The following is a 9,309-nucleotide window of genomic DNA, read 5'->3' as shown; positions in this document are numbered from 1 at the left end:
GGCACGTGTGAATGTGCGTAAAAAGGTGATAAAAAACATAGACAAGAAGCAATGTAAAAATAATACATAATATGATCACCACTGAGGTTGAGAGGGTCTGAAAGAAATGTACAATAGCCAACTCGAAGGGCACGCCTTACGTAACAGGAGCTGCTGTGTGGTCTAGAAGAATCCACCAAGAGTGTCTCTCGGGGGATGGCAGCCGAAGACCCGGGTGATCCCGAAAATGAGAAGTCCAGCGAAGCAAGGCGTAGCAGCGGGATGCATCCATCCAGGGGAGCGAGGAAACGAAAACAATAGTGTCAAAGGGCGCAGGCACACAGGGTCGCAGGGTGTAGCCGGGCCCCTTCAAATCAGGAGGTGCAGGGTCGCAACGAGGAAAGGAGGAGCTCAGGCAGGAGGCATCTGCTGACGCTTGCGGCGGCGAGAAGAGGTGATCCACTCCGAGGACGAGTCCCTGAGAGGAGCCGGTGCAAGGAAAGATGCTTCCCAATCCGGAACATGCATCCGTGGCAGGCCCAGAGCTTCCAGGAACGTCGGGGCATCCGATGCTTGGCGTAGTACGTAGGTCTTAGAGTTCTTGCGAGCAATCAGGGCAAAGGGGAAGCCCCATTGATAGGATATTGAAGCTTCCCGCAGCACCGTCGTCAAGGGCTTCAGCGCCCGTCGCGTCTGTAGCGTTATAGGCGATAAGTCAGGGAATAAAGATATATCCGACTCTTGCCACTTAATGGACGAGCTGGAGCGACAGCCACGGAGGATCTGCTCCTTCACCGGGTAGTCGTGTAGACGGCATATAACGTCCCTCGGCGGACCGTCCGGATCTCCCCGCGGTCTTAAGGCTCGGTGAGCTCTATCAAACTTGATGCACGTGTCAGTGGCCCTCTGAAGTATAGTGTTAAAAATGTGTTGTAGAGTAGAGTGTAAGTCTTCAGGCAGGACCGATTCCGGAATGCCGCGGACTCGCAGGTTATTCCTGCGGCCCCTATTGTCTAGGTCTTCCAGGCGGCGGGAGAGCTGCTTAACCGTGTCCGCTTGGGTAGTCACCTGTCGCGACAACTGGTCCACCGTATCCATAATCTTGGCGGCGTCTGCTTCCGTAGCAGTGACTCGGTCTCCCAGCTGGCGGACATCCGATTTAATTTCGGACAGCGTCTCCCGTATACCCTGTGTGGCTTTCTCAATCAGAGGAACCATCTCCTCCTTTGTAGGCAGCAGTTGCAGAGCGTGACGGATGGCCGGGTCAAGCTGGTGAAAGGCCGCAGAGCCTCCCTCCTCCAAACACTCCTCTTGGGAGCTGGCGGGAGAAGGCGCCATCTTGGAGAGAGGGTCTCCGGAGTCCAGGTCTGCAGACCCCTGAAAATAGGAGCGGACAGAGGTAAGTGCTGTCCTGTCTCGCTGCGGCTGTGACCGGGGGGTTCCCGGAGGTCTGTTGGTCTTCCCCATCTCAGCAAAAAGTTAGAAAGTCGTAGTTTAAGCGGAGAGGTACTGCGGAGCACAAGGCTTAAGCAGCCATCTTGGTAAGCAGCAAGCCACGCCCCCGCCCACCAACAAGTTTTGACGCCACTGAAACAAACAAAAACGAAGCCAAGAGCTCTAAATGTTTATTTCATTTTGTTGTTTTTTCCCACTCACCCTCTCTCATGCTTCCTCACGTTCTCTCTTAATGTCTGCCTACCTTCTCTGGCAACCATTTTAATATTTGTTTCCTTTTCTGCAGCCTCCTCTTGTTCTTCTGTCTTCTTTCTTCCGTCGTCTTTCTTGGTCTGCCTGTCTCTGCAATCTCCTGGTGCATTTCCGGCAAAAAGCTAAGCCACCGTGCAATGGATTTTGTTCCTGAATAGGAAAAGCCAGCTGAATTTAGACCAATCTGACAGGGCAAGAAACAAAATTGGCTGTCTGAAAAGGAATGACCACAAATTAAACAAAAAAGTAGTCCAAATTAGTTGTGTAACTACAGGGGCGACCACTTGTTCCTGTCTCCTCCTTTTTCATAATTGTTCAGAAAGGGCCCTGCCTACCTGGACCACTCTAAACTATTTTGAACCACCACAGGGAGAAAGGAAGTATATGGATCACGTGACCCAGCAGTGAAACCGAGGCTGCTTGCAAAATGTGCGAGCAATTGATGAGAAAGCATATGGAACGGTGAGAGGTGGGGGGGGCGGGTGGAAAGGGGTATGTATGTTTGTATGTGAGAATGAATGTGCATGCATAAGTATATGCGACCATGGATGTGTAAGTATGTGTGTGAACATGGACATGTAATTGTGTGTGTGAGCATGGATTTGTTAGTGGTGTAAGAGTGTGTATTAGCATACCATGCATGAGTTTGTGTGTTTTAGAATGAATGTGTACAGGTGTGTTAGTGAGTATGAGTAAGTGTGTGTGACTTGTGTATTTACATATGTGTGCTGTTTGAGGGCAATGATGGCACAGAAAAGCTGTTAGGGGCAGTGACAAGCTGGGGGCAAAAATTTTTTTTCTCCTCACCTTACACATATCCATCTAAACAATCAACTGATTCTACCCTCTAAGGTAGCGCTATAACCTCCTAAAACAAATTCCCATATAGAACACAGTCAGTATGGCAAATTTGGTGACCCAATTGATCACAGGGATTAAATTGATTAAGGAGGAAGAAGGGAATTAAATTACTTTACTGCTTTATTTAACTTTAAATGTACTAAATTTAACAAGAGCTCATCTATCCATGCCTCGGAATCAGTTCATGGTTCAGGATCACATGACCCAGCATTGTTTTTCGCTTTCAGATGGGTACAGCACTATGATGAAGCACTCTGTCCATCCCAATGTTTTGAGGAAGACATTCTATGCTGTTCTTATAGTCCTTGAGGACCAGCATTTGAAGGGCAGCATAAATTGTCCAGATGCAGCATGATATTGCGGCCCTGCCTGTACACCTTAACTAGACTTAAACATCATGCAAGGATGGTTACCTCAGGACAGGACAGGTGTTCAGACGTCACACAAAGGGATCTTCAATTATTATCAGATGTAGCTGGGTTATCAGAGATTAGTTATAATCTCATATGTAGTGGTTACATTAAATATCAATTAATGTCAATAATCTGATATAAAAGTATTCACTAACTAAAAAACATTTTAACATTTCTGTAGCTTGTAATTGCATTTGTCAAATGTGTCTCATGCTTTACATGGGGAAATAAAGTGAGCTGACATCGCTGCAGGAAGAGGAATATTCCCATCGCTGGCTGGAATTATTATCTTTCATTGTAAACCCTTGCTGAGATACATCTATTGTGCATTATTCGTGTTCATCATTATTACGGAGCATTGTGTAGAACAGCATACCCATCTTCAGCAAATAGATTAAAGAATTAAAAATGAATTTGATACATTGATCAAACTAGCTATACTCCAGGAATAAAGTACTTCCATTTAACTTTTGCAAATGAGAAAAAATAATCCTCATGTATACTCAATCTTAAAGTAAGCAAAAATATTGAAATGTCACTTGTTACCAGGGAAAAAAGGGGTGCTTTTAATGCATTAGGTAAGAAGGGATTGGTGTAACTTTTCTTACTTTTAGTGGTTAAAAACTATAGTGATGATACAGCAATACAATTTAAAACATAGCCTAACATCAATCACACTCATATCATGCCCAGGCAGCCAGTGTAATAACTTTATGTAATATATATTTTTTTAAATTCCGGCCCCCAAAATTAAGGTGCGTCTTATACATGGGAGCGTCTTATACTTGGGGAAATACGGTACATGTAAAATGTTCATCCTCCCCATGTGCCCCAGGCTCCTTATAAATACCATTCAATAATATAGCCACAAACACTTTTTTTGTTTTGTGGCACCAAAAGCTTCTGCTCCTGCCACAACTGACCTTAGTCTCACCTGGTACAAAACGTCTAATATAACCCTGTCTACATCATCCATCAGAACAATATGCATGTAGTTGCCCCATAAGTGGCACTTTTACCTCTTGTGTAATATACCATTGCTCATTCTAGATTGTAAGTAGGGCCTTCCTTACCTTTTGTTTCTGTAAATCAAAATTATGTTATGTACTTGTTTACTCATTGAACAGCACTGCAGAATAAGATGTTGCTATATAAATCAATTAATAATAATTATTCTTAGTCTGAAATTAGTTTCATGATGTCCCCATTGTTTTTCTAGCTCAGCAAAGTTTGCCACTACATTATAAAGTAATGCTAATAAATGCCAATTATAATAGGTAACCTCTGCAATGTCAATCAGCCCACGTACATTGGCTTACACATGATAAGAATCAATTATTAGAGTGGAAAAGATGATGGACAGAATTCCATTCTAATTGGGACATTATAAAATATATAAAAGGTTTACTTTAATGTAGCCCAGTTGTGTATATATATATATCAAAAAAATGTATATCTATATACATGGGCGTAGGAACCCCTAAAAATCTGGGGGGGACAGCATTTTCCCCCATCAGATCCCCACTTTCTCCCCATCTACCCCCTCTCCACCTTCTCACACTATCTACCCCCTCTCCCACTTTCTTACTATCTACCCTCTCCCTACCCTCCCTTCTCACACTATCTACTCTCTCCCTACCCCCCTTCTCACTAGCTACCCTCTCCCCACCCTCCCTTCTCACCAGCTACCCTCTCCCTACCCCCCCTTCTCACTAGCTACCCTCTCCCTACCCCCCTTCTCACTAGCTACCCTCTCTCTACCCCCGCTTCTCACTGTCTACCCCAGGGGTGTCCAAGTTTTTTCTGCAGTGGGCCACTTAATCAGAATTGTATACGTGCGCGGGCCGCACTCATTTTTCACTGTGAGAAAATATGGCCTTTAATAAAATATGCAGATTAAAATAAAGTAAATGACACAAAACCTTTACTTTTCCTCTCACTGCTTTCTGGGCCTAGAACGTTTTGTGACTACAAATTCAGGACTCAGGAAAAGTAAAAATGAAATAGTTCTATTTATTCTAGGGATGCACCAAAATGAAAATTCTGGACCAAAACATTCACGGTTCACTTAGCCAAAACCGAAAATAACCCCCCACATTCACATTTTTAATAAAAGCAACACACCACAATTGGACAAAAAAATAGCAATATGACTTGGCATGATAGGAGTGTGATTGCTAACAGCAATCACACTCCTATCATACCCAGGCAGCCAGTACATGCTGGTACAGGGTGGCTGTAAGTGATGTGCAGACCCCATATTGCTGGCAACATCAATACACAAGGGGGGCAGCTAGCTAGGTTTCAGCATGTACTGGCTGACTTGGCATGATAGGAGTGTGATTGCTAACAGCAATCACAGTCCCATCATGCCTAGGTTCCAGCACTTACACTTTCCAACCAGTAAATGCTGGAACCTAGGCATGATGGGACTGTGATTGCTGTCAGCAATCACACTCCTATCATGCCAAGTCAGCCAGTACATGCTGGTACAGGATGGATGTAAGTGATGTGCAGACCCCATACTGCTGGCAGCATCAATACACAAGGGGGGCAGCTAGCTAGGTTTCAGCATGTAATGGCTGACTTGGCATGATAGGAGTGTGATTGCTAACAGCAATCACAGTCCCATCATACCTAGGTTCCAGCACTTACACATCCATGCTATCACACACACACACTCATTCATTCATATACTCATTAAATCACAGATTCATTCCCTCAATCACGCATACTGATTCAAACCCCCTCCCCACCCCCTTACCTGCACTGCAGCTCCTCGATGCCGCTCACAGACTTCAGCAGGGGGCGCGGCCTACCTCTGCGTTCTCTGGTACTGCACAGAGGAAGCAGGATGTGATGTGATGTCACGTGAACTCTGCTGGGTTCCGCTTCCTCTGTGCAGTACAGAAGACCCTCCCACAGGTAAGTAGCAGGGCTTTTGTTGTAGCAGGGCTCAAGGTGCGGACCGCGTAAGATCGGATGCCTTGGCTGCCGATCTTACGCGGGCCGCACCTCGAGGTCTCGCGGGCCGCATTTGCGGCGTTTCTATTGGGGGGGGTTCCTACGGCCCTGGGGGGGATTTCTTCATTATCGGTCCCCCCCGCATGAGTTACTGGGGGGGATCTGTCCCCCCTTCCCCCCCGGTTCCTACGCCCATGTCTATATACAGTATATACAATATTTTCTTAACCATCTCTACCGTTGAGGGAGGTGAAATATTTATGTGTTCCCAATATACACACCTGTACCTTACAGGGGCAGAAAGGCAAAAGGCGGTGTTAAGGGGGTGCAGGCAGTCTCAGTTTGACTTAGAAGAACTAGAAAGTGGTGATGAGTGCGCAACCTGGGTAAAGATTAAGCATGACTTAGCACCACTACCTTGACTGAAGACTGAATACACTAACCCACAGTTTGTCACTTTGAGTGCAATGGGTAAATTAACAAGCATTTTTAGTAATTTGCATTCCAAATTAGAGAACACCAGTTGCCCAACATTTTTCCATTTTCTCATTGCTTTTTACACACTATATTAGACCGTACTGTATAGCTTTTAAAGGGCAAACTTGGAAGCCATAAACATACCTGGGAACTTCTTAGCTCTGAAAATATAAAGCCTTTAACACCCAATCACGTGTCAAAATATAAGTGAGTAAAAGGAAATACTTCCCTATAATAACACTGCCGCTGCGCAACAAAACACTCCTCTCAGTGTTCAAAAACGTACAAAACAGCAATCGGGGCGCATGTGTATATGGGAACAAAAGAAAAAATATGATAGTGTGATATAAAATCAAATATGTTGAAAATATTTAGATGCACAGTGTCAGTACAAGAGGCTCTTCAGAAGGTAAAATGTGTTCTTTATTCTTTAAAATTCTATAAATATAAAACAGAAGACAACCACATGGTACAATAACTTCCTATGCTGTGTATAAGCAAGTAGAAATGCACTTACAAGATGGTTGAGTTCAAATGTATATATTAAAACTTAAAGTCCGAGGTCCGGAAAAGGTAATCTCCGATCAGGAAAAATGCAGGTTATTTTCTTCTATATCTCAACGCGTTTCGCCCTGATAAAATGGGCTTCCTCAGGAGAATAAAATTGAAGTGGTCTGCAATAATGATCCGAAATCGTAGCATGTATTATTTGTTGTGAGAGTCCGCTTTAAATGCCGTCCGTATATTTTTAAATAAATATATTTATTAAAAATTAATTTTTAAATACAATAATTTTATTTTTCTAAATAAATTTTTAATTAATTCATTTGTTAATTTTTAAATAATCTACTCTATTTTTGATGAATTCATCTTTTTTTCAAAAAATAAACTAAAAAAGTGTTTTATTATATTTGGATTAAATACACTTTCCATTGGGTAATATAAATATCCCCATACCTTTTTAACAAGCATATCCATATCAGCTATATTTAAATTATTAAGTATCTCTGCATTTAAGTACACTCATTACAAGTACTCAAAGGAAAATTGAACAGCCTATTTGCCTTTGGTACCTAGAGTACATATCTATATATACCCTTTCCTTTTCATCTAGAGTACATACCTATATCTCTCTTATCTCTCTTATCTATCACTCCTATCACCACATTTTTATTCCAAATTATTCCCCTAAACCATAAAACTTACTCTCTTCCGTCTGACTAATTCCATATTCAGTCCATTTCTATTATATGATTTATTTATTTATTTTCACCCGGTGCATACATAATCATTTTTACTCGATATATACATAACTCTTGCTTCTTTTACATTCTATCTACGAGCAAAAGCTCAGGATCGTTCCTGAGGCTCTAAAGAATTGTAACCCTACAAGACACGATACCTCTATAAGAGGCAGGACTACATTCATTCAGGGAGGAGGAGCCGAAAGAGACAGAAGCGTCTACGTCCTCTCCAACACGCACCCGCGGCAAGACTGAAACGGACGGCATTTAAAGCGGACTCTCACAACAAATAATACATGCTACGATTGCGGATCATTATTGCGGACCACTTCAACTTTATTCTCCTGAGGAAGCCCAGTTTATCGGGGCGAAATGCGTTGAGATATAGAAGAAGATAACCTGCATTTTTCCTGATCGGAGATTACCTTTTTTCCGGACCTCGGACTTTAAGTTTGAATATATACATTTGAACTCAACCATCTTGTAAGTGCATTTCTACTTGCTTATACACAGCATAGGAAGTTTTTGCACCATGTGGTTGTCTTCTGTTTTATATTTATAGAATTTTAAAGAATAAAGAACAGATTTTACCTTCTGAAGAGCCTCTTGTACTGACACTGTTTGTGAGTGCATCTAAATATTTTCCACATATTTGATTTTATATCAACAATATCACACTATCATATTTTTTCTTTTGTTCCCATGTACACATTTTTTGTAACTTCTTAGCTCTGGCTACCTGGAGGTCTGCCCACTGACTGGGGTGTCAGCGTTCTCGCTGATGTCATTGGGCATTCCCGCTGATGTCGATGGGCGTTCCCGCTGACGTCATGGGCAAAACCCCCATTTAAAGGGGAAATGGGTGGGGAGTGGAGCATGTCAAGACCCTGTTCCCGCGAAGATTCAGGTGTTGACCCGAAGAACCGGAAATTTGGTGCTTCATCCAGAGATCTCCGGGTCAAACCCGGAGAGTTCCCAGGTATGGCCATAAAACATTGAAAACTAATGCCTTGAACTTAGAGATCACATCTTTTGTGATTACATCCGTTCACATTTATTTTATCCTAGCTCTACCAAAGGAATCTATGTATCCTATTATGTTTATTATTATTTAAATCATTTATTTTGATATAGTGCCATCATATTCTGCAATGTACAATGGTTAAACATCAGATAACAAGTACAACATAACAATTTGATTTAAAGAAATAAGAGGTAAGGAGGGCACTGCTCAAACGAGTTTACAATACCCAAAATTCAGTATCATTCTATCCATACGTATTTAAGATTTCCTCCTTCTTATCTGAAGAATAGACCATCAAAATCCCAAAAGCCTATGTGAAGCAACATCTTCTATATTAGTCAATAAAATAAAATTAATTTTCTCTGTGTCTAAAATGGGTACGGTGCTATAAATAAATATTTGTCCCTTTCCTGATTACTTCTAAGTTTGCATATTTCATACACTTCTAACTTTAATATAAGACAAATATAAACACAAAATTCAGTTTTTAAATGATGATTTCATGTATAGAACGAACAATGCTATCCAACTGTACCTGGCCCTATGTGAGGAAATAATTGTCCCCTTAGTTACTAAATCAACCAAATAACCACATTTAATTGAAAATTGGGTTCAGTTTCAGTAGACACACCCAGGCTTG

The sequence above is a fragment of the Sceloporus occidentalis genome, unplaced genomic scaffold (assembly GCF_023333645.1).
Source record: "Sceloporus occidentalis isolate IW3139 unplaced genomic scaffold, rSceOcc1.0.p SCAF_54, whole genome shotgun sequence".
NCBI lineage: Eukaryota > Metazoa > Chordata > Lepidosauria > Squamata > Phrynosomatidae > Sceloporus > Sceloporus occidentalis.
This window is presented reverse-complemented; position numbering follows the sequence as displayed.